Consider the following 24,199-nt stretch of genomic DNA (forward strand, 5'->3'; position numbering starts at 1 on the left):
GGAAGTGATGGCTCTGGCTTGGGAGACCGGGGCCAGTAGGAAAGGACGTCAGAGGGGAAAGGGGGCTGGGGAAACAGGAGGACCAAGACCTAAGGATATTGTTGCCAGAAAAATGCGGGGAAAACTGACGATGAGAAGCCCTCTTGGGTCCTCAATTGAAGAAATTCTCCAAGGAGAGCCGGCGCTCGCCGCCGCGCTGCCTCCAGCCCGGCTGCCTTTTCCTGGTGGTAACTGCTGTGGCGTAGAGGGGAGAGGGAGGAAGAGGAGGAGGAGGAGGAGGAGGGTGAAGACGAGGGAGGCGGGCGGGGTGGGGGGGTGGGGAGAAAGGGGGGTGCGGCCTGCACAGTCCCAGCGAAGCCTCCGCTCTCTCGTAGCCGGTCAGCGCCGGGTTTCCCCTAAGCCCAGCCCCGCAGACACTCACCCGCCTGCCTTGCCTCGCTTTTCTCTTAGCCGACTCCACGCGTTGCCGAGTCCTCACAGGAGACCAATGAACGAGAGTCGGCGAAAAAACTCTTCAGAACCGGGTCTGACTGCTTCAGTGAGTCCGACCTTTACGGCTGAGAGAGAGACTCTCAGCTTTCGGTGGGTTCCACGGCTAGACGGGCCACCATCTTACATTAGGGTAAGACTCCTCCGGCCTCCGGTGCGCAGGCGCATGCCGATCCGGCTGGGAGGGGCGGGGGAGGGGCGGGACAAGCGGCAGGCGGGCGAGTGGGAGGTTGCGGCGGACTGGTCCGCTGCACCCTGGGAGTTGTAGTTCCCCGATAGTAACCGCCCCGGGGCAGGCCGGGAATTGAAGTCATCACTAGAGAAGGCGCTCGGGAACTCGTTCCTCACGTGGCTACTGGAGCGCCGGCTTTCTTCTTGTTTTGCTTCCTCCTCTGCCCGCGTGTGTGGCTACTGTGTCATGTGGTCGGTGGTTTTCATTAATGTTAGCTGAAATGTAGGAAACCAAAATTCCAAGAAACTTAACTGATTCGGAGGCAGCGAGGATGTGTCTTTTCTGCCCCGCCCTCCATGGATAGGTATCTGACAAGCGGGGTATGGCGGTAGAATCAGGTTGAGCTTTGCAAGAGCGCGGGATTTGATCTAGAGTGGGGATTTGATACTTTTGAGAAAGTGAGCGTTAATTCGTTTCTCGGTCTTTGCGCGTCCTGCCATCAGTACAGTTGAGCTCATCTTTCTTACGGTAAAATCACCAGTGAAGAAATACCTGAATTGCCATGTGCACATTTCTCAAGAGGACGCGTGCAAGTCAGTGTAGCATGACTTGCTGGTGATGTGAAAAGCATGTGGACTTAACTGCAAACTCTTGCTGGCTACGAGTCCAGCCTGTGCAGAAGTGTGCGTCAGGTTCACAAACTGCACAAATAAACACGTCTCAAAGGACATAATACAACCGCAGCCGGTTTGAACACCGAGAAATCCTAAATAACAAAATCAATTTACTGGACTTCCCTGGTTGCCTCCCAGAACTCTGATGTAAGGGGCGCTCCTGGAGCGGTCGATTCTGTTTATTGCCTGTATTCTTCACCCATTCATATATGTACTGAGCTCCTTGGTACCCAGTTCTGTGCCATATGCTGGGAACATAAGACAGAGAGCAAAACACAAACCTGTGCCCATTCTAGGGTGTGTGCTTGTACTGGGATTTGGAGAAGTGAAAGGAAACAAGGTTTCAAATCCAGGATTAAAATACATAGGATGGAACTGTGGATGTTGCCCAGTGGTAGGGCTCTAGTCTGGCACACTTGAGGCCTGAAAAGAAAATGCTAGAGGGGAGGATTTAAAAGGGAAAAGTAGGGAAAGAAATTGAAGTTTTAAAATCTCAGTCTCTCTGGAAGTGGTGGCCCAGGCCAGGACTCTGGAGGCAGAGGCAGGCAGATCTCTTTGAGTTCAAGGCCAGCTTGGTCTACAAACCATGTCTGAAACAATGTCTGAGGAGGGGAGGGAGGAACAGAAACAACAACAACGAAAAAAAAAATACAGAAAAGTCGGCCAAACCGGTTTCTTTGGTGTATGAGAGAGAAGAGGTTTGTTTGTTTGTTTGTTTGTTTGTTTGTTGGGGAGGGTAATAAAAATAACTCAAACTTACTTTATACACGTATGAAATTGCCAAATACACACACACACACACACACATAGTGGTATGAGACCTTGTCTCAAAGTAAAAAATGTTAGGGGCTGGAGAGACAGCTCAGCACTTAAGAGCTCAATCCCCAGCAACTGCATGGTAGCTCACAACCTTCTGTAATAGGATATCTTCTGCTGTGTCTGAAGATAGTGACAGTGTACTCAAACTATAAAATAAATAAACCTTTTTTTTCTAAAGTAAAATGTTAAAGCCTGGGATGTAGCTAAATGGTAAAGTACCCGCCTGGTACACAACCCTGAATTCAATCTTCAAAGGTAAAAAATTTTTTAAATGTTATAAAGTAATATACAGTAAAATTATCTATATTTCCATAAACACGATTGTATTAAAAATATAATAAAATTGTCATTTGCTAGCACTTGGAACAAAATCTTCATGTATGTGAAAGCTATGAATACTAACTGATGCAGGTGTGTTTTGGTCCCTCTCTGGTGTACAACACCCATCTATGCTTAGTTATACCATTAGATTATGTCCTAATGTGCTCATTATTTGTTAGAACTAAACACACATCAGCTTTGTGTCCATGGGTAAAACAAGTTAGACTTTGGATAATTAGATGTAAGTTATATTCAGATAATCATACACAGGTGTTCATTTAATAGTCATGAGGGACATAAAGTAGTTCAAATAAAATTATGAAGAATAGTTCTCCCTAAAAAAAAAAAAAAATAGTTTTTGCAGGAAGGTAGCTAGCACACTGGGTTCCTGTACTATGAGTATCCAACACTAGGAAACAATGTCACTTTTGTTTTTGGGTTTTGGGGTTTTATTTTAGGGTTTTTGTTTTATTTTGTTTTGTTTTTGATACTGGGTTTCTCTATGTAACTCCAGCTATTCTGGAACTCACTTTGTAGACCAGGCTGGCCTTGAATTCAGAGATCTGCCTACTTCTGCTTCCCAAGTGCTGGGATTAAAAGTGTGTGCCACCACTGCCAGGCACAATATCACCTATACACTTATTGATGGAGACTGACAGAAAGGAGACAGTTCAACTACTAACTAATAATATTCAGTGCCCTTTCAGGCCAGTTTGTACATATTAATATATGTGTATACATATATACTTATTAGTGTAACAATTCTTTTAAAATGCAGGAATGTCTCTTTTTTATTTGTGTTTATTTATTTATTTGTTTATTTTATGTTTGTGTGTATACTGTCTCTGTCTTCAGACACACTAGAAGAGGGCTTTGGATCCCATTACAGATGGTTGTGAGCCACCATGTGATTTCTGGGAATTGAACTCAGGACCTCTAGGAGCGCAGTCAGTGCTTGTAATTGCTGAGCCATCTCTCTAGCTCTTATTTGGTTTTTCAAGACAGAGTTTCTCTGTATAGCCCTGGCTGTCCTGGAGCTCAGTTTGTAAATTACAGTGGCCTCCAGCTCCACCAGCCTTGGTCTCCCACACCTAACTCAGGAATAGATAGTTTTCATTTCTTTCTTTCTTTCTTTAACCTCTGTGTACCTGTGTAGTCCTGTGCGTGAGTATGTACATGTGACTGCCCGTGGTAGATGTGGCCTGAACTATCAGGTCCCCCTGGAACTGGAATGACAATCAGGTGTGATCAGCCCAATGTGGGTTTGGAAGGCCCTTTGGAAGAATAGCATGTGCCCTTCACTACTGAGCCAACTCTCCAACCCCAGGAATATGTCTATAAAATTACAGAAAAAAAATCACAGGATTCATACACATCAAATCCATAATGTAGAGTTAGGTAAATAGAGGGCTGTATTTGGAAATGAGAGGGAGGGGGACATAACTTCATAAACTGCTTCATTGATTTATGGCTATGCATATAAACCAGTTTTATACATTTTCATAAATAGATCATTCTGCTGTGTTGCGAATGGATTGAAGAAAGACAAGAATGAATTTGGAATAACTAATTAAGAGAATATTTTAGTCATCCAGATGGTTATTCTGATTGTGGTGGCAGCCAAGACGGAAAAAAGGTAATAAATCCAACATACATCTTTTGAGAAGGAAATAACAGGAATGGATGATAAGGTGGAAATGAAGGGGTTCCCTTAAATGAGTCATGGTTTTCGGGATTGGGCGGCCTGCTGCATGGGGACTCCTTTGGTTGCAGAGAAGAAGGGGAAAGTGATGAAGATGGAAGAGCATGTGTGGAATGGATGAGGAGAGCTTCCTGTGAAAGTCAGCAGGACTTCAGAAGAGTAGTGACTGCCCGCTTGAGCTTGGTAAACTTTTCTTTTTAATTATATATCGTATGCATATGTGGTCATGTTTATAAGTGGTGATGGGCACTTTTGCAAATTACTCAGATACAGATATTTTAAATAAACCAAAATTTCAAGTCATATTCTTGGGATATAGTTTCAGATGTGAACCTGACTACATACAAAGACATGATTGCTCTGCAGTTGAGACTGTAGCTCAGTGGTGATGATCGATTAGTATCCACAAAGTGCTGGATTTAATCCCTAGTCCTAAAAGAAAAATTGGATTGCTTCAATACTACTAAATACTAATGTCACATTATTTGTGAATCCTTATTTTTCCCCAGACCCTGCTAACTGTGGGTCATACTGTTATTTGATAATTTTCATCTTAATCATTTTGCGAATATTTGAGTATTGAGTGTTAGGTATAGATGTTAGTATGTAAAGTTATTTTAAATTTGAAAGGAAAGAGAGAACAAATAAAATAATTATAAAATTATTAGCTTATTATCAAAGTATCAGGAAGGAAAAACAATAAAGTATGGGATTAAAGCTCCTGGACTGGATTATGTAAAACAGGAGAGCCTCTCTAAAGGGATGGTTTAATTTGAAATTTAAAGCATTACAATGATCCCATTTAAAAACAGAATGACCCATGCCAAGACCTTAACCAATCAAATTAGTGAAGAGACAAACGGAGAGTCATAAAAAATTCAGACTTGGATGAAGTTTATTTCCAAAGGCACAGAGGACAATTGAACACTAAAGTACACACACACACCATGTAGAGGATGGATCTGAGACAGATGGCTACTGTACAAGTAGAGACTAGTTAGGAAGTTACTGCAGAAATACAATATGGTGCTACAGTATGATTTGATCCTGGGCAGGACTGGGAATGGGAGATGTGAAGTGACACTTTTGTTTTGGGTACAGAATTTGGGTGATCACCTAGAAGACCTCAATAGAAAGGGAAAATGATATTGTGAGGAAACATATTCTCTTCTTCTACCATGGAGTCCAGTGATCAGACCCTGGTCACCAAACTTGGACAGCAAGCATTTTTGTCCACCAAGCCATCTCACCTACCCTAAAAATCATTTTTTTAAATATTTTATGGGCTAGAGAGGTGGCCCACTGATTAAGAGAACTTGTTGCTTTTGTAGAGGACCTGGGTTTGGTTCCCAACACCAACACAGTGGCTCACAACCATTCTTAACTACAGTTCCAGGGGACTTAATTCCCTCTTCTGACCTCTACAGGCACCAGTTACATGTGTAATGTATGTACATACATACATACATATATATATATATATATATACATACATACAGGCAAAACACATACACATAGAAGTCCTACGTTTGTTTTAACTTAATACCTGGTGCTGGTCTTGAGGCAGGCAAAGTCTGTGAGTTTGAGGCCAGCCTAATCTACATAGGGGGAGCTTCAAGCCAGCCATAGCTACACAGTGAGACCCTGTCTGAAAATAATTAGTATTTAATTCGTGTGTATGTGTGTCTATCTGGGTGCCCATGGATACCAGAAGAAGGTCACCAAACTTGGACAGCAAGCATTTTTGTCCACCAAGCCATCTCACCTACCCTAAAAATCATTTTTTTAAATATTTTATGGGCTAGAGAGATGGCCCACTGATTAAGAGAACTTATTGCTTTTGTAGAGGACCTGGGTTTGGTTCCCAACACCAACACAGTGGCTCACAACCATTCTTAACTACAGTTCCAGGGGACTTAATTCCCTCTTCTGACCTCTACAGGCACCAGTTACATGTGTAATGTATGTACATACATATATATATATATATATATATATATATATACATACATACATACATACAGGCAAAACACATACACATAGAAGTCCTACGTTTGTTTTAACTTAATACCTGGTGCTGGTCTTGAGGCAGGCAAAGTCTGTGAGTTTGAGGCCAGCCTAATCTACATAGGGGGAGCTTCAAGCCAGCCATAGCTACACAGTGAGACCCTGTCTGAAAATAATTAGTATTTAATTCGTGTGTATGTGTGTCTATCTGGGTGCCCATGGATACCAGAAGAAGGTGTCAGATACCCTGGAGCTACAGTTATAGGCAATTGTGGGTCACCTCGCTTGGGCACTGAGAGTCAACACTGATCCTTTGCTAGAGCGTTAAACCCTGGGTTCCCAGCCCTCCATAAAAGGAGCATGATGGCCCCAGCACTCAGGAGATGGAGTTAAGATTGTCAGAAGCTCAAGGCTGATCTAAACTATATAGTGAGCTTGAGGCCAACCTGGGATACATAAGACCCTGTTACAGATAAGAAAATAGGTACAACTAATAGGCAAAATGCTGCATTATAAAACACATTCCAATCTCTAAGTTACAAAATGCTGCCTCACTTCTCTCCCCCAACCCCAGCCCTCTCCCTATAAAAATGGTATCATAACAGGTAGTTGTGTCAAAGCTATAGCTTCCTAATTTAGTTTTTTAAGTCATTTATTTTAAGAGGAAATTCAAATTGCTTATCAATAAATATCCTACAACTAAACATTTCCAATCCCATGTATAAGTGTATGTGTAAATATGTACATATATCTAGTGTATGAATTTTACACAGGTATGCCAGGAACCTTAATGACAGCATTAGTTGTGCAGTGGGAATGGTCCACATGTTAATAACATAGTGGATGAGTAAATTGTAGCAGTTTAATAAAGTGTAACACTATATAGAAAGACGGTAAACTACAACTTCACGGTCAAGAATGACTTTCAATCAGACGTAGCAGTGTACACCTACAATCCTGGCATCTGGGAGACAGGAACTCAGGGTCATCCTAAGCTTCATAGTCAATTCAAAGTCGGGCTGAATTCCATGACATTCTATATCAAACAAACCAAAACAAAAAACAAACAAAAAAAGAAACAGCCAGGTATAGTGGTACAAGCTTTTAAGCATAGCACTAGGGAAGAGGAAGCAGGTGGATCTCTATGAGTTTGATCCAGCCTGGACTATATAGTGAGTTCCAGGATGGCTATAGATGTACAGTGAGACCCTTTCTTGGAAAAACAAACAAACAAACAAACAAGAAGGATCTGGAGAGATGGCTCAGAGGTTAAGAGCATTGGTTGCTCTTCCAGAGGTCTTGAGTTCAATTCCCATGGTGGCTCACAACTATTTATAACTGTAGTCCTATGGAATCCAATACCTTTTTCTTTTGTGCAGATGTATATGCAGATAAATTCCTATATACATAAAATACATAAATAAATCTTTAAAAAATTAAATAGAGGGGCTGGAGAGATGGCTCATCGGTTAAGAACACTGCTCTTCTAGAGGTCTTGAGTTCAATTCCCAGCAACCATATGGTGGCTCACAACCATCTGTAATGGGATCTGATGCCCTCTTCTGGTGGGTCTGAACACAGCAACAGTGTCTTTCATATATAAAATAAATAAATTTTGAGAGAGAGAAAGGGAGAGGGAGAAGGAGAGAGAATTTAAAAAACAAAACAAGAGAGACAGTCACAGGGCTTGTGAAATAGCTCAGTAGGTCAGGATGTTTGCCTCACAAGCCAGACAAGTTGAGCTCAATTTCTAGGACCCATATAAATGTAGAAGGAGAGAACAAACTTCACCAAATTGTCTTCTGACTTTCATGACCTAGCCATAGCATGTATACCCACATGTAACATATATACATAATACACACATGTGGTAATAATAATAAATGAAATATTTTTTTAAAAAAAAAAGTAATTCCAGCCAGGCGGTGGTGGTGCACGCCTTTAATCCCAGCACTTGGAAGTCAGAGGCAGGCAGATTTCTGAGTTCGAGGCCAGCCTGGTCTACAGAGTGAGTTCCAGGACAGCCAGGGCTACACAGGGAAACCCTGTCTCGAAAAACCAAAAAAGAAAAAAGAAAAAGAAAAATTCCACAAATGAATAGATAATAGCATGAAACATCTTATATGAAGTTCAAAAGCGGGCAGAACTGAATGTTGTGTAAAGAGTTAAGTTTGCACAGAAGAATAAATGTTACAAAATATACAATAGTGGGTACTCTAATTGGGAGGTAAAACAACATGACTTTGGGAGGGAGTTAAGATTTCTGAAGAAATAGTGCTAGCCTGTCTGCTAATCTGTTACAGATTCGTTGATATCCATGTTACTACTTTTCATGAGATGTAAATGCAGTCTGAAGGGCAGGGGGAAGGTTCGGTGCATAAAGTGCTTGCCACAAGAGCACAAGATAGGCAGAGGTCCCAGGAGCTCACTGCCTCGTCAACACATACAAACAAGCAAGTTTCAGGTTCAGAAAGAGACCCTTCCTCAAAAGCTAAGGCAGAGAATCATAGAGAAGGGTACCTAGTATCAGTTTCTAGCCTTTACATGTATGCATACATGAAGGAGCATACATGTATACATGCATGCACTGCACATACACAAATACACTTTAAACTGGCATTTATCTATGTGATGTGAGGTATGTCACTGTGAAAATATCGATAATATTCAGAGATGCATTCATGAAAAAATTGAATTGGTATGCCTATATTTTGTTTTGAAAAATACCAGGTCTGACCAATTTTGCCAGCTACTTTTCTTTTTAAAGATCTGTTTGTTTGTTTGTTTGTTTATTTTATGTTTATGAGTACACTGTAGCTGTACTGATGGTTGTGAGCTATCACGTAGCTGCTGGGAATTTGAATGCAGGACCGCTACTCGCTCCAGTCCTCCCTGCTCGCTCCAGCCCAAAGATTTATTTATTTATTATTATATCTAAGTATCCTATAGCTGTCTTCAGACGCACCAGAAGAGGGCTACTTTTCTTAAAAGATTTTTTTTAAAGCCAGAGAGTGGTACATGCCTCTGATCCCAGCACTCAGGGGATTATGGCTGAGGATCACTGTTAGTTGGAGGTTAGCCTGGCTATATAATGAATTCTAGGCCAGCCGGGGTTACAAAGTAAGACCCTTCTAAAGAACAAACAAACAAAAGACTGAACCTGGGGAAGTAGAAGTGCAGGCACAGCCACAGTGTCCTCATTCCTCCTTACCTGCGGGTGTACGTGGTGAAGTCTACAGTAAATGAACTGTAATTTTTCTTTGGTAGTGTCAGAAACAGGACAAGTCCTTGAGCATACAGGTGGCACACACTCCTGCTCTCTTACTGAACTGTTTCAAGTATATGTAGAGAACAGGATGTAGAAAGTTCCAGGGAATTATGTAGCAATGAGACCTTTCTGGTTAAAGAAATGACTCTTAGAAAAGAGAAGCTTGGGGCTGGAGAGATGGCTCAGCGGTTAAGAGCACTGACTGCTCTTCCAAAGGTTCTGAGTTCAAATCCCAGCAACCACATGGCAGTTCACAACCATCCATAAAGAGATCTGATTCCATATCCTGGAGTATCTGAAGACAGCTACAGTGTACTTACATAATAAGTAAATAGATATTTAAAAAAGAAAAAGAAAAAATAAGCTTCTGAAATTCATATACCAAGCATAGTTTATTTTATTTATTTTCCTATTGAGCCGGGTCCTTGTTGGGCTACTTCTGTGGTTAGCCACAAAAGTGCTGTGTAACAAATTATCCCATCCTGTGCATTGGCTTCCAACAACAGTCACTTGCTCTTTGCCATGAGACAGATACCTGGTTTTGGGGGCCATGCATCAGTGGATCCAAACTGGGTCCATCTGGGTGGTTGTGCTTCAAGCTGCTGTAACCGTCCTGGAAGGAATGAAGATACATTTTTTTTTTAATGTGAGAAGGTATTTTGCCTACATGTGTGTCTATGCACCACTTGCGATCAGGTTCTTTGGAAGAACAGCTAGTGTTCTTAACCACTGAGCCATCTCTGCAACCTCAGGGTTGAGGATAGTCCAAAGAGACACTTTTGTGCTTCCTTTTAATTACAAGACTATTGAAATATAGGACTCTAAAAAATTTTTTAAAAATTAAAAAAAAAAAAAAAGGAATTTCCCCAAGTGTCTTATACTGAGAGGAAAGGATGGAGACCTAGGGTCAGGCAGAGAGGAGCTTGATTCCTGGGAAGAGATTGCATAATATGCTAACGCCATCTAAGATCAATTTACAAGGGACTCAAAATAATGGTGATGGCCAGGACCACACCTTAAATAGGACTACGTAGTTCTTTATTCCATTTTTCTTCTATTTAAACATTTATAAAATCTCATGTTAGGACCTAGAAGATGGACTGGACCTCCTTGTTCTTCTCAATGTGGCTACATCGAATAATTTTCACTACTGTGTGTTATTCTGGTTTGTTGATTTGGTTTCCTTTCATTTTTGTTGTTTTTGTTATTGTTTTGTTTTATATTTTCAGACAGCGTCTCTCTATTATGTAGCTCTGGTTGTCCTGGAACTCACTCTATCTAGACAGACTGGCCTGGAACACACAGAGATCTACCTGCCTACTACTACCACCCCAGGACCACTGTTGTGGGGGTTTTTTGGGGGGGAGGGGAGACGCAGGGGATTATTTTGTTTTGTTTTGTTTTGTTACTTATTTGTATCTCATGTGCAGTGGTGTTTTGCCTGCATGTATGTCTGAGTGAAGGTTTCAGATCCTCTGGAACTGGGGCTACAGACAACTGTGAGCTGCCACGTGGGTACTAGGAATTGAACTTTGATCCTCTGGGACCACTGAGGCATCTCTCCAGCCTTCCACTGTTGTGTTTTTGATCGGTCTGTTGAGGAAGGTTGCCCAAAACCAAGTTGTTAGGGCTGGTTGTCCCAGACCAGGCTGGGCTTAGCCATCAGTGCAGTTTCTTTTATGTTTGAAGAGGCTGCATGTCTCTGAGGGAGGATTTTCTGACGGCAGTGGCAGAAGCGCAGGAGAGGGAGCCTAGATATGAAAGCACGTGCCAAGCCTCTCCTTGTATCACATTTAGCAACAATTCAGTAATCACTGCGTGTGACATGGGCAATCTCAACATCAGAGATGCTGTGAAGCGGAGTCTTTGCACGGAAGCTGGACAAGTGACTAGTTGCTGAAGAATTATTTACCACAATAATCACAATAATGAAGGAAAATAACTATCAAGATCCATACACATTTGTCTCTGTCCACTCCACTTTCTCTGCCTTGGGGACTCAATAAAGATTTTTTTTATCTGTTCATGACAAACAACTAAAAGGAAGTTGGATAAATACTAGAAACATTTACTAAAAGTCATAAAGACAAAAAAATATGTAGTAGGCTTTGAGCTAAGGAGTTGGAGTTTAAAGAGGTGACTTGAATCCATTTCCCTCCAAGGGACATTTGATCTCTCTAAAAAGCCATCTGAGAGACATCCTGCCTTTGGCCAGAGGCCAGAGATAAATAGTCCTGACTGCCAAAGACAAAGGGCACCCTTCTTACTGTATGTGCTGAAAGATCACAGCTTTTGCTATGGGGTCATTGGCCAATCTAAGAGGAATAGCTAAAAAACAGAGTGCCTTTACAGACACCTGACCCTTAAGGGGACAGACATCAATTCAACACAGGCTGGAGCTGGAGTTTTTGACCTTCCCTGGAAAACTGAAACGTGTCACTGTTGAAAGTAGGAGAAGGGATTCAATTCCAGGGGTCAACTGAGCAATCACAACACCATCTAACTGTTAGAAGGTGTCTTAATAATGCGCCCCACCCCAAGAGAGGGTTTCTCTGTGTAGCCCTGACTGACCTGGAACTCACTCTGTACACCAGGCTGCCCTCAAACTCAGATATCTGCCTGCCTCCTAAGTGTTGGGATTAAAGGCATCAGCACCACCACCCTCAGGCTTTTTCCTTTGTTTTGTTTTGTTTTGTTTTTTCTGGGTTTTTTGTTTTGTTGTTGGTTTGTTTGGGTTTTTTGTTTGTTTGTTTGTTTGTTTTGGAAACAGGATTTCTCTGTGTAGCCCTAGCTGTCCTGAGACTTGCACTGTAGACCAGGCTTGCCTCAAATTCAGAGATCCACCTGCCTCTGCGTCCTGAGTGCTGGGATTGATAATGTGCACCACCACACCCAGATTCTTAGTAACTTTTCTATTGCTGTGATAAGATGCTATGACCAAGGCAACTTGTTAAAGGAAGATTTTATTTGGGCTTACAGTTTCAGGGGGTTAGAGTCTATGACAGCCATGAGGGAGAGCACCAGCAGCAGGCAGGCATGTTGGAACAGTTCCTAAAAGCTTATATCTTCATCTACAAGCACAAGGCAGAAAGCACTATCTGGGATTAGCACATCTTTTGAAACCTCAATACCCACCCCTAGTGGCACATCTCTAATAGGGCCACACCTCCTAATCCTTCTCAAACAGTTCCAGTAAAGAGGAACCAAGAACGAAATATATGAGCCAATGGACCCATTCTCATTCAGACTACCACAGATGGAAACACAAATTTTCTGGAGGAAATTTACCTTATTACCTAACTGTCAATTATACCCAACTAAATTTTAAGATGAAATGTCCTAGAAATAATAGATTTTGTAAACATAAAATTAAGACCCAAGGGATGCAAGCAAAACAGAAGTAGACTAGAAAAAAAGTCGACATTTAATCAATTATCAGAGAATACAAAGCAATTCCATTGCCTTTTTTCATGTAAAAAAAATTTCATCCTTGAACATTTATTCAAAGAATTAGAACATTTTATAACTTATAAATGAAACTTATAACTTAATGCTAGAACTGGAGTCACAGATAGTTGTGGGCCTCCATGTGGGTGCTGAGAACTGAACCCCAGGCCTATGTGACTGCAATAAGAATCCTTTTTTATAAAGATTTTCTTTATTTATTCTGTATACAGCATGCAGTATTATACCTGCATGCTAATCCCTAGCACTACCACAAAAAAAAAAAACCCAGAATCTGATTTTTTTTATTTCTTTACCATTTGTCATGAATTTTACGTAAGTTCTCAGTGCATTGTTACTCAGAAGTTCTAGAATTAACAAATTCCATTTCTTCTACCCTCTCACAACAATATTTGTGACCTGAGATGCTAGAAGCCCCCCACCTCCTCACACACACAAAACATCCAGACCACCAGCTGGATGATCAATTTCAACTCTATTTTGACAGTATCTACATGAAAGCAGTGTTAAATCCCAGATTTCCAGCCCTACGAGAGTGCCCTGAACTTCAGATGGGAATCACAGGACTTATATACCAGCTATAAACTGGGGTCCCCATGGCTGCCTCCTGGGATTTGCTTAATTAGCTAAAGTAGCCACAGAACTTAGAGAAACATTACCCTTACATTATTATAGTGCAATGGTTATCAACCTGTGAGCCTCAAACAACCCTTCCACAGGGATTGACTAAGACCATCGGAAAACAGAGATATTTACATTATGATTCATAACTAGCAAAATTACAGTTATGAAACATCAACGAAAATGATGTTATGGTTGTGGGTCACCACAACATGAGGCACTCACTGTGTTAAAAGGTCACAGCATTGGGAAGGTTGAGGACCACTGCTACAGAGCTATTACAGTGGTTATACATGGGAGATACATGGAATGAGAGACAGAAGGGATGCTACAGAAGCTCTGGGTCCTCCCTCCTTTAATATGTCCCTTCCGGGGATCATCAGTGGGTCTAGAAGGGCTCTGGACCTTATCGTGTGGCTTCTGTGGAGGTTTCATTGAAGAGGCATGACTAATTAAATCATTGACCTTTAAGGATCACCTTACCTCCAGCCCCACCCCACCCATCCCAGAGATCAGAGGTATGGTTGAAAGTCCTAACCTTCTAATCTTACCTTGATCTTTCCGATGACCAGCTTTTATCCTGAATAGAGATTTCCAGCCATTAGAGAACTAATTTGTTAAAAAAAAAAAAAAAGACCCTTGAAGATTACAAAAGTTTTAGAAGTTGTATACCAAGACTAAGACTAGACTAAGACCAAAACCATACTCCACACTCTCAGAGTGACCAATTTTACTTTAGACATTCTGATGGTCAGTCTTGGTGGTCAACTGACTGAATCTAGGATCAGTTAAGAGACATCCTTCTGAGTAGGCCTGAGATGGCATTTCCTAAAAAGATTAACTAATGTAATTAATGATATGTAGTGGTTTGAATAAGAGTGGGACCCATAGGCTCATAGATCTTTTTGTTGTTGTTGTTGTTGCTGCTGCTGCTGCTGTTGTGTTGTTGTTGTTTTGCTTTGATTTTCAAAACAGGGTTTCTATGTATAACAACACTGGCTGTCCTGGAATTCACTTTGTAAACCAGCCTGACCTTGAACTCACAGACTTCTGCCTGCTTCTTCCTTCCCAGTGCTTGGATCAAAAAGTAGGTGCCATCATGCTCTTAGATTTGAATGCTTAGTCACCGGGAAGTGGCACTAATAGTAGGTGTAGCATTGTTTAAAGAAGTATGTCAGGGGGTGGACTTTGAGGTGGGCTTTCAAAAGCCCATACCAGGCTCAGTCTCTCTCTCTCTCTTTCTCTCTCTCTCTCTCTCTCTCTCTCTCTCTCTCTCTCTCTCTCTCTCTCCCCCTTTCTCCCCCCCCCCCCCCCCCCCGCCTTTCTGCCTGTGGATCAGGATGTAACTTTCAACTACTGCTCCAGCACTATGAGTGCACCAAGGTCCCACCATGCCCTTGCCATGATGATGATGGACTAACCCTCTGACACTGTAAGCAAGCTCCCAACTAAAATGCTTCCTTTTGTATGAGTTGCCTTGGTCGCGGTGTGTCTTCATAGCAATAGAGAAATGACTAAGGGGGGGGGGGGGCATCCTCTCCCAGAGTAGACAGCATCATTAAGTATTGATAGACAGTGTCTGAGCTAAAGCAAAGCATCTTGTCAACATGCCGACCTTTGTTCCCTTCTAGCGACTGCATCCACTTCATTGCTGCTGCTGCAGCTGCCACCACATCTTTCCCTGACATTAGAAACCAGCATGCTTGGTCATCCAATGTGGACTGAAGACCAGTGACTCTCCAGGAATCTTCCAGGCCTTTGGCACCAGATCGTCTCTGCTGAGGAGGAATCCAGCCACATGGACCAAGTAGCTATTGGGTTCCCAGCTTCTCCAGAGAATAACTGTGTTTGGATTAGCCAGTTTATGGCATGTTAAGTCTATCTAATAAAGCCAAAAAATATATCTATTCTGTTGGTTTTGTTCCTTGGGAGAACTCTGACTAGTACAGACATCAATTCTCTGTTAAGAAAAAAATTTCATAGTTACCTTCTTCAGCCTTTGTTAAGCCCTTAAATCTTTTTGTATACATATGAGTGTCTCCTGGGTATCATACATCTGCTTGAAGAACTTCCTGTAATGTTTCTGTCATGTTCATCTGCCATCAATTCCCTCAGCCTTTGTTAGTTTGATGAGGCTGTATTAACACTGACATCCTTTTTGAAAGATGTCTTACTTGTATACAAATTCCTCATCAAAAGAAAACATTAGTTTTCAGCGGTTTAACTATTGTGTCAGCCACACAGGTACCCAATGCAAATGTGCTTTGAGGAGAACTTACTGCAGAGTGCACAGTTGACTGATAATCCCACATGCCATGTGGTTTAATGTACCATGTCACTCAGAATCAGTCAGCCTCATAAAGTACGGAAAGAAGCAGGTCAAGCCCTCACTCATACATAGTTCTTACACAGTAAGGGAAGGAAGAATGGTATCCTATAACCTATAGTACCTAGAGTTCACATATATTAAACTAGAGTTCACATGGCAAGGTGTCCTCAATAGGAAGTGTTGTTTTATAAAAAGGAAAGAAAGAGCCAGGATATGTTTGGTAGACGCATGGTATAGTGCGGGACACTGGGGCGGTGGAGCCCATGCTGAGGCATCCCTTCCCCCTGAGGTACCAGCCATATGACAGATGTAGTATGGAATGGTTTATTTAGCGGATGGGAAGGAGTATTGAGGAGGGAGGGGGAAGAGAGAGCTGGGGGTCTGGCCAGGAACACAAAGAGAGAGAGGAGTGAGGGGGATGGGGAGAAAAGGAGAAGGAGGAGGGAGAGAAGGAGCAGAGAGTAAGAGAGAAAGAGAATGTACTGGCTGGTTTTGTGTGTCAACTTGACACAGGCTGGGGTTATCACAGAGAAAGGAGCTTCAGTTGAGGAAATGCCTCCATGAGATCCAACTGTGGGGCATTTTCTCAATTAGTGATCAAGTGGGGAGGGCCCCTTGTGGGTGGTACCATCTCTGGGCTGGTAGTCTTGGGTTCTATAAGAAAGCAAGCTAAGCAAGCCAGTAAGTAACATCCCTCCATGGCCTCTGCATCAGCTCCTGCTTCCTGGTCTGCTTGAATTCCAGTCCTGACTTCCTTTAGTGATGAACAGCAATGTGGAAATGTAAGCGGAATAAACCCTTTCCTCCCCAACTTGCTTCTTGGTCATGTTGTTTGTGCAGGAATAGGAACCCTGACTAAGACAGAGAATAAGAGAGTGAGGAGGGGGCAAACAGCCCCTTTTATAATGAGTCAGGCATACCTGGCTCTTGCCAGGTAATTGTGGGGTAGAGCCTAGAAAGAATGCTAACAGGAAGAAAATCAAGAATGCCTTGGAAATAAGGGTGAAATCAAGAGTACACCAATTGCCCACCACTCCCACTGACCCTTTTGGGATTTTTGTACTCCCATCTTATAATGCTGAGCAGGAAGGGTTAAAGTTCTTGAGACTTCAAATAGCTGCATGCTTGACAAAGAGAACATAGCAAGGTTGTCACTGTACTGTAAGTCACCACTGACACCAGTACACTTTGATGTCCATGTGACCAAGGTCCAAAAATGACAAGAGTCCCTTGTCTTGATGTCATTATCCTGAGAACTTGCTCTGCTTTTATGCTACCCAGATGGGGGTGGGGCATGTGGAATACTTTGTTGGGTAATAGTCTCAGGTCATGAGGAATTGAGTCGGGCTGTAGGGGGCAATAATTCCTAGCTATAAAGAATGTCTTAGTCCCAGCCTGACTGTTCTGCTTCACCTGCAGAAGCAATATGCCTGGGTACTGAAAACAACCCACCCTTCTCTGATCAATCACAGAAAATAGCTGTAACTTCCTGACAGCTACCAATCTATGTGTGTATGTACATATACGTGTCCCCCAGTCCTTCTAAATGCATTCAGCCTTCATCCTGTGGAAAGGTCGGGGCCCCTAACTGTCCTAATGAAGCAGTCTCAGCCTCTTGGGATCAAGTCTTCATTTTTCTTATACTCTCGAGCACATCTTTTTGTATGTATATGTAGGGAAGGCAGGATCTCACGGTGTAGTGTCCCACTGTGTAGCTCTGGCTAGGTAGGTAGACCAGATGGCTCTCGAGCTTATAGAGATCCTCTTGCCTCTGTCTCCTTTTTCTGGGACTAAGGATTAATCCATCACACCTGGCCCATGCTTACCTTTAACTTGAATTTTCCTATCTTTGGATTTTCCTGAGAATTTAAATCTATAACCTTCAATTAAAGGTTATGCTACTTAAAGACCCAGTCCTAAGAATCTTTTTTTATTTCTTCTCTCATACAGTAGATCCAGAAATAAGTGGGCCTCCAGGGATATGAATATAGCTTAACAAGTTACAATAGGCCTAGGCATAAACCCTTGTTTCTGGGCTATACAAGGCGATCCAGTAGGAGGAAAGGGGTCCTAAGGGCAGAGAAAGAGTCAAGACACCCAAACTCCCACTATTGGGAGCCCCACATAATCACCAAGCTAACAACCATAATATATATGCAGAGGAAATAGTGCAGACCCACGAAGGCTCAGTGATTTCTGCTTCAGACTCTGCAGTCTCTATGAACCCTGTGTAGTTGCTTCTCCTGGCTCCGCCTCTCTGGCTCCTACAATCTTTCCTCCCCCTTTTCTACAGGGTTCTCTGAGGGAAGGGACCTGATGGAGCTCTCCAGTTTGGGCTCTCTCTGTACCTAATGTTTGGTTGTGTGTCTCTGCGTCTGCTCCTATCAGCTGCTAAAAAAAAGCCTCTCTGATGATGATTGGGCTAGACACCAGTCTATGAGTATAGCAGGACATCAATAGGAATCATTTTTATTGATTTTTTTCTATCTTAGGTCTCTGGACCATCTAACCTCCTATTCCTGATCATCCAGGCAGTCGTGGGCATGGGCTCTCTTTAGTCATATGGCCCTCAAATTACATCAGCCATTGGTTGGTCATTTCTACACCCCTGTTGCCCCAGCACATCTTACAGGCAGGGCATTTTAGGTTGAAGGTTTGGTGGCTGGGTTGGTGTTCCAGTCCCACCACTGGAAGCCTTGCCTGTTACAGAAGATGGTTCCTGTATCCTCCATCACTATGAGTCCTTGCTAGGATCACCCTTGTAGAATCCTGGGAGTTTCTATCGCACTAGGTTTCTGCGTTGCTCCTCGGATGCTCTCCAGTTCCAGTCAACTCTTCTGTGTTCTCTTTCTCCATCCTTCCCCCTCTACCTGTTCTCTTCTGATCCCATTCCCACATGCTCCCAGTCCACCTACAAAATCTATTCTACTTCCCCTTCCCAGGGAGATCACTTTGTCTCCTAGAGCCCTCCGTGTTACTTTTCCTGTCTGGTCTGTGGATTGCATTATGATTATCAGTCACTTTACAGCTAATATCCACTTACCATGTGTATTAGTCTGGGTTCTCTAGAGTCACAGACGTATGGGAAGTCTCTATATAGTTAGAGAATTTGTCGATGACTTACAGTCTGTAGTCCAACTCCCCAACAATGGGCAGCAGCAGCTGTGGATGGAAGTCCAAGGATCTAGCAGTTGCTCAGTCCCACGAGGCAAGCAGGCAAGGAAGAATAAGTCTTCCTTCTTCCAATGTCTATATAGATCTCCAGCAGAGGGTGTGGCCCAGATTAAAGGCCTTTAATCCCAGATGATCTTGAACTCAGAGATCTCTTTGTCTTGGTTTTGTTGTTGTTGTTGTTGTTTGTTTTGTTTTGTTTTGTTTTGGTTTGGTTTGGTTTGGTTTGGGTTGTTTTTTTTTGTTTTTTTTTTTGTTTTTTTTTTTGGAATTGGTTTTTTTCAAGACAGGGTTTCTCTGTATAGCCCTGGCTGTCCTGGAACTCACTCTGTAGACCAGGCTGGCCTCGAACTCAGAAATCCACCTGCCTTTGCCTCCCAGAGTGCTGGGATTACAGGCATGCACCACCGCTGCCCGGCTCCTTGTCTTAGTCTTCTGGAATTCATAGCCACTATGCTTCAAGATCTCCATGCCAAGATCCAGGTCAGAAACTTATATCTCTGAGCCTCCAGATTAGGATCATAGTTGAGCCTTCCAATTCTAGATTGTAGTTCATTCCAGATATAGTCAAGTTGACAGCCAGGAATAGCCACTACACCACGTTTGTTGTTCTGGATCTGGGTTACCTCACTCAGGATGATTTTTCTTTTCTAATTCCATCCATTTGCCTGCAAATTTCATGCTGTTATTTTTTTTAACAGCTGAGTAATACTCCATTATGTAATTGTACCACATTTTCTTTATCCATCCTGGGATGTTTTTTGTTTTCCCATATGAAGTTGAGTTTTGTTGTTTCAAACTCTAAAAATCGTGTTGGAATTTTGATGGGGATTCTGTTGAATCTGTAGATTGCTTTTTGGTAGGAAGACTATGTTTTTACTCTGTTGTTTCTACCAATCCATGAGCATGGGAGATCTTTCCATCTTCTGAGACAGATTATGGGTTTAAGCACCTGGAAACCCTCTTCGTGCAAATAAAGCATTTCCAGCACCTCAGTCCTAGCCTATAATATACACTCTCCTTGAAAAGCCCCTACCCACTCCCCAAGGTTTATACTGTTACCCCAAAATAAGAGAGCTGTTTCACTGAATATTGTCTAGAAGAGCTGCTTCACTTCTCACAACAGAGAAGAGTACTAACACTGAAACCATTTCAAAGAAGCCCCTCTCCGCCCTCCTCAGCCCTCACCCCCGTCCATTCCGTTAATCTGTGTCTTCTTATTAGAGACTTGAGACCACTGATGCTGAGAGATAGCAGGGACGAATGGCTGGTAATTCCTATTTTGTTTTTGTTGTTGGTGGTGGTGGTATGAGTGTGAATGTGTATTGTAATTTTATGAGAGGGTTTCTGCCACATTCTTGTGTGATTTGTTACCAAGAAAATGACACAGAAACACTGTAATTTATTAATAAGCTGTCTGTACTATGCTGGGCAGGTTCTGAGCTATACTAATCCTTCCAAGCTGTTAAAACCCACACGAATGACCCATTACTTGCCAAATTAGTGTCTCCTAGAAGCTTCTGCCCAGGACAGTTGTCTGTCCTCAGGGTGAACTTCTCTTGGCCATGTGTTCCTAGTCCATCCACCTAATGGCCACCTCCTCCCTGTCTGTTTCCTTCTCCTTGTGGTCCCTACTTGAGGTCCCCTATTTGATTTCAGTTCCTGCCTGTCTCTTTCTCTCTCTCTCTCTCTCTCTCTCTCTCTCTCTCTCTCTCTCTCTCTCTCTCTCTCTCTCTCTCTCTCTCTCCTGCCCAGGCATAGGCTCTAGCCTTTTATTAACGAATAAGAGATTATCAGGGAGCATTCTTTACAGCACATTGGTCAATATAACACCCATGTTCAGACTGCAACCTGATTTTTGGGGCATAAAACTCAACATCTGAATACATCGTGCACAAGACTAACCCTTACAAGTGCAAGTGTGTGTGTGTGTGTGTGTGTGTGTGTGTGTGTGTGTGTGTTCCTTCATTTGGTTTTTCTGGTGTGAGATTATTTATTATGTTTTTGCAGGTATAGTTAACCTCTTTAGATTGGTGTTTTCCTTCTGGTACATTCTGTGGGGCTGGTTTAGTGAGTAGACATTGTTTATATTTGACTTTATCATGGAATATCTTGTTTCCTTATCTATTATTGAAAGTTATTGAAAGTTTTGATAGATATAGTAGTCTAGGTTGGCATCTATGGTCAGCACATCTGTCAAGGCCCTTCTGGGTTTTAGAGTCTTCTTTGAGAAGTCAGGTGTAATTCTAATAGGTCTGCCTTTATTTGGTACTTGGCCTTTTTGCTTTGCAGCTTTTAATATTTTTTTGTCCTGTGTGTTTAGGTTTTAGTTATTATGCAGAGAGAGTATTTTCTGCTCCAAGCTATTTGGTGGTCTGTAAGCTTTTGTACCTTTATAGGCATGTCCTTTAGGTTAAGTAATTTTTCTTCTATGATTTAAAAAAATGTTTTTTGAGCTGGGATTCTTCTCATTTTTCTATTCTTATTTTCTTAGGGTTGGTCTTTTTATAGTGTCCCAGATTTCCTGAGTGTTTTGTATCAGAAACTTTTTAGACTTAACATTTTCTTTGACCTATGTATCCATTTCTTCTATCATATTTTCAATGCCTGAAATTCTTTCTTTCATATCTTGTAGTCTGCTGGAAATGCTTGTGTCTGCAGTTCCTGCTTACTTACCTAGATTTTCCATTTTCAGGATTTCCTCTGTTTCTGTTTTCTTTCCTTTTCTTTTTTCTTTTTTTTTGGATTTGGTTTTTTTGAGACAGGGTTTCTCTGTGTAGCCCTGGCTGTCCTGGAACTCACTCTGTAGACCAGGCTGGCCTCGAACTCAGAAATCCACCTGCCTCTGCCTCCCAAGTGCTGGGATTACAGGTGTGCGCCACCACCGCCCGGCTTGTTTCTGTTTTCTTTATTGCTTCTATTTCCATTTTGGGTTCTTGAACAGTTTTATCTGTTTTTTCAACAGTTTGTTCTTGGCTTTCTTTACTGGATTTATTCATTTTCTCCAATTATTTTGTTTGCCTTTTCTTCAATTTCTTTAAGGGGTTTATTCACTTCATTAAAGCACCTCTAGAATCTTCATCTTCATAAGTTGGTTTTGATGTTATTCTCTTGTGCTTCAGTTGTGCTAGAATACTCAGGGCTTGCTGGAATAGGACACCTGGTCTCTGGTGGTGACATACTGACCTAACTGTTGTTATTTGTTCTTACTCCCCTAGGCATCTGGATTTGGGGTGATTATAGGTCTAGGTGCCGATTTATGGGTTTGTCTTTGTTGGATCCATGTTTTCTTCCTTGATTTCTGTTTCCTCTCTGGTCATCTGCTGGTGTGGCCTATGGTTGAGCAGAGGGGCTCCACCTGAGTTGGGGGCTGGACTGTTGGTGGCTGGGGTGGCTGGCCCCTAGTCAAGCAAGGGGTCTCTGCCTGCCTTGGAGGTTGGAACATGGTAATCGGGGGAGGGGCTTGGGCATAGGATGGAGATAGAACTGAGAGTCTGAGGGCTTCTGGCAGCCGGTGTGGCCTCTGGAGGTAGGAGGCACACACTGAGGGAGTAGAGGTGGTCCCAGGTCTGGTGGCCTACCTGAACTTCTGGTGGCTGGAGACTGAGGCTGGTGATTGCCAGTTAGCAGGGTGCCTCCCCTGGACTTGGAGGCTGAAATATGGTGACAGGGACCAGCTCTAAGGATCTCTGCCCTGTGCTTCTTTTTCTCTTTTAGTATCTTGGTCATAGCCAGTCCATACTCTTCCCTCCAATTTCCCCCAGGACCCTCATTAGCTCCTTTAAAACTTCATGCTCTTTTTACAATATCTGTCTTACCGTTTTACTGCTGTAAACAGACACCATGATCAAGGCAACATTATAAGAAAAACATTTAATTGGGGCTGGCTTACAGGTTCAGAGTTTCAGTCCATTATCATCAAGGCAGGAACATAGCAATATCCCAGCAGGCATGGTACAGGAGGAGCTGAGAGGCATATGAAGGCTGCTAGCAGAATACTCACCTCTAGGCAGCAGGTACACACCTACTCCAACAAAACTACACCTGCTAATAGTGCCATTCCCTGGCCCAAGCATATACAAACCATCACAATATCTATCTATCTATCTATCTATCTATCTATCTATCTATCTATCTATCTATCTATCTTTCTTTCTATCTATCTATCTGTTTATCTGTCAACTATCTATCATCTGTCAATCTTTAACCCACTGAATTCAATGCATGCCTGAGATTGGGGCCATCTACTGAATACTAGGAGTGGCCACACTCCTACAGAAAAGTGACTTTCTCTCCCTCAGCAGCCAACAAACTGCCAACGGTTCTTCCACCAAGAGTGGAATTTTTGTTTTGTTTTGTTTTGTTTTGTTTTGTTTTGTTTTGTTTTGTTTTGTTTTGAGTTTGAATTTGAGTTTTTTTGACAGAGTCTTATGATGTAACCCTTACTGGCTTGGCCTAGAACTTGTTGTGTATGCCAGACTGGCCTCCAACACACAGATACTCACATGCATCTTCTCTCCAAGTAACACTGTGCCAGAATTTGTACAGGTCTTGCATAAGTAATCTCAGCTGCTGTGAGTTCATGTGTGCAAGAGCCACGCATGTCCAGAGGACAGCAGCTCTCCTCCTCATCCTCTGTCTCTTACATTCTTTCTGCCTCCGCCCTGAGTGTTCTCAGAGCTGCTGGGTTGGTTTGATACAGATGTCCTATCTAGGGTTGAGCAACTACACTAACTTAGCCTTAGTACTTCAAGCAGAACTGCGTTTCTGCATTGACCATTACCCACTACAGCAAGAAACTTCTCTTTCTGGGTGCAGCATCATGACTGTTTAGAAAAACACCATCAAATGGTTCAGATGTGAAGCCTATAGTTTCCCTAGCTACTCCGGGCATGAATTCCTGCTTGTGGCACAAGTTTCAATTCCAATCAGAAGAGCAACTTGGTTATTCCCACAAACAATGCTGTACATCTTGCCTGACAGGTTAATATTGTGGCATGCGGGGCCCAGTGCTAGGTAAGACCATTGATGGCCATTCTCCCCCTGCATCCTGTATAAGATTTTCCAAAGCTATGAAGGCTACCCAGGGGGTGGGGGGTGGGGTATGGGGAGGTGGGGGTGTGGGGGTGTGGGGAGGTTCCTGATCAGTTCCTGAAGTTTC

At 42.6% G+C, this 24,199-nt stretch overlaps 1 protein-coding gene and 1 long non-coding RNA gene across 8 annotated transcripts in view; one reads left to right on the forward strand and one right to left on the reverse strand.

Moving 5' to 3' along the window:
- Cnot4 (CCR4-NOT transcription complex subunit 4) overlaps nucleotides 1-650 on the reverse strand; it is a 106,375-nt gene extending 105,725 nt beyond the window's left edge. For all 6 annotated transcript variants that reach the window (XM_052173435.1, XM_052173433.1, XM_052173434.1 and 3 more), the window contains exon 1: nucleotides 422-650. The gene's annotated coding sequence lies outside the window, so the exon portion shown is untranslated. The remainder of the gene's footprint in view (nucleotides 1-421) is intronic.
- LOC127678469 (uncharacterized) lies at nucleotides 533-15,425 on the forward strand. 2 transcript variants are annotated; one of them, XR_007976568.1, is made up of 5 exons: nucleotides 533-622; nucleotides 3,986-4,111; nucleotides 4,249-4,360; nucleotides 14,878-14,970; nucleotides 15,170-15,425. It is a non-coding gene; the product is annotated as an uncharacterized LOC127678469 (long non-coding RNA). The 2 variants fall into 2 exon arrangements; XR_007976569.1 differs by lacking the exon at nucleotides 14,878-14,970.
- The last annotated feature ends 8,774 nt before the right edge of the window (nucleotides 15,426-24,199 follow it).

This window comes from Apodemus sylvaticus, chromosome 2, assembly GCF_947179515.1.
Source record: "Apodemus sylvaticus chromosome 2, mApoSyl1.1, whole genome shotgun sequence".
NCBI classification, from domain to species: Eukaryota; Metazoa; Chordata; class Mammalia; order Rodentia; family Muridae; genus Apodemus; species Apodemus sylvaticus.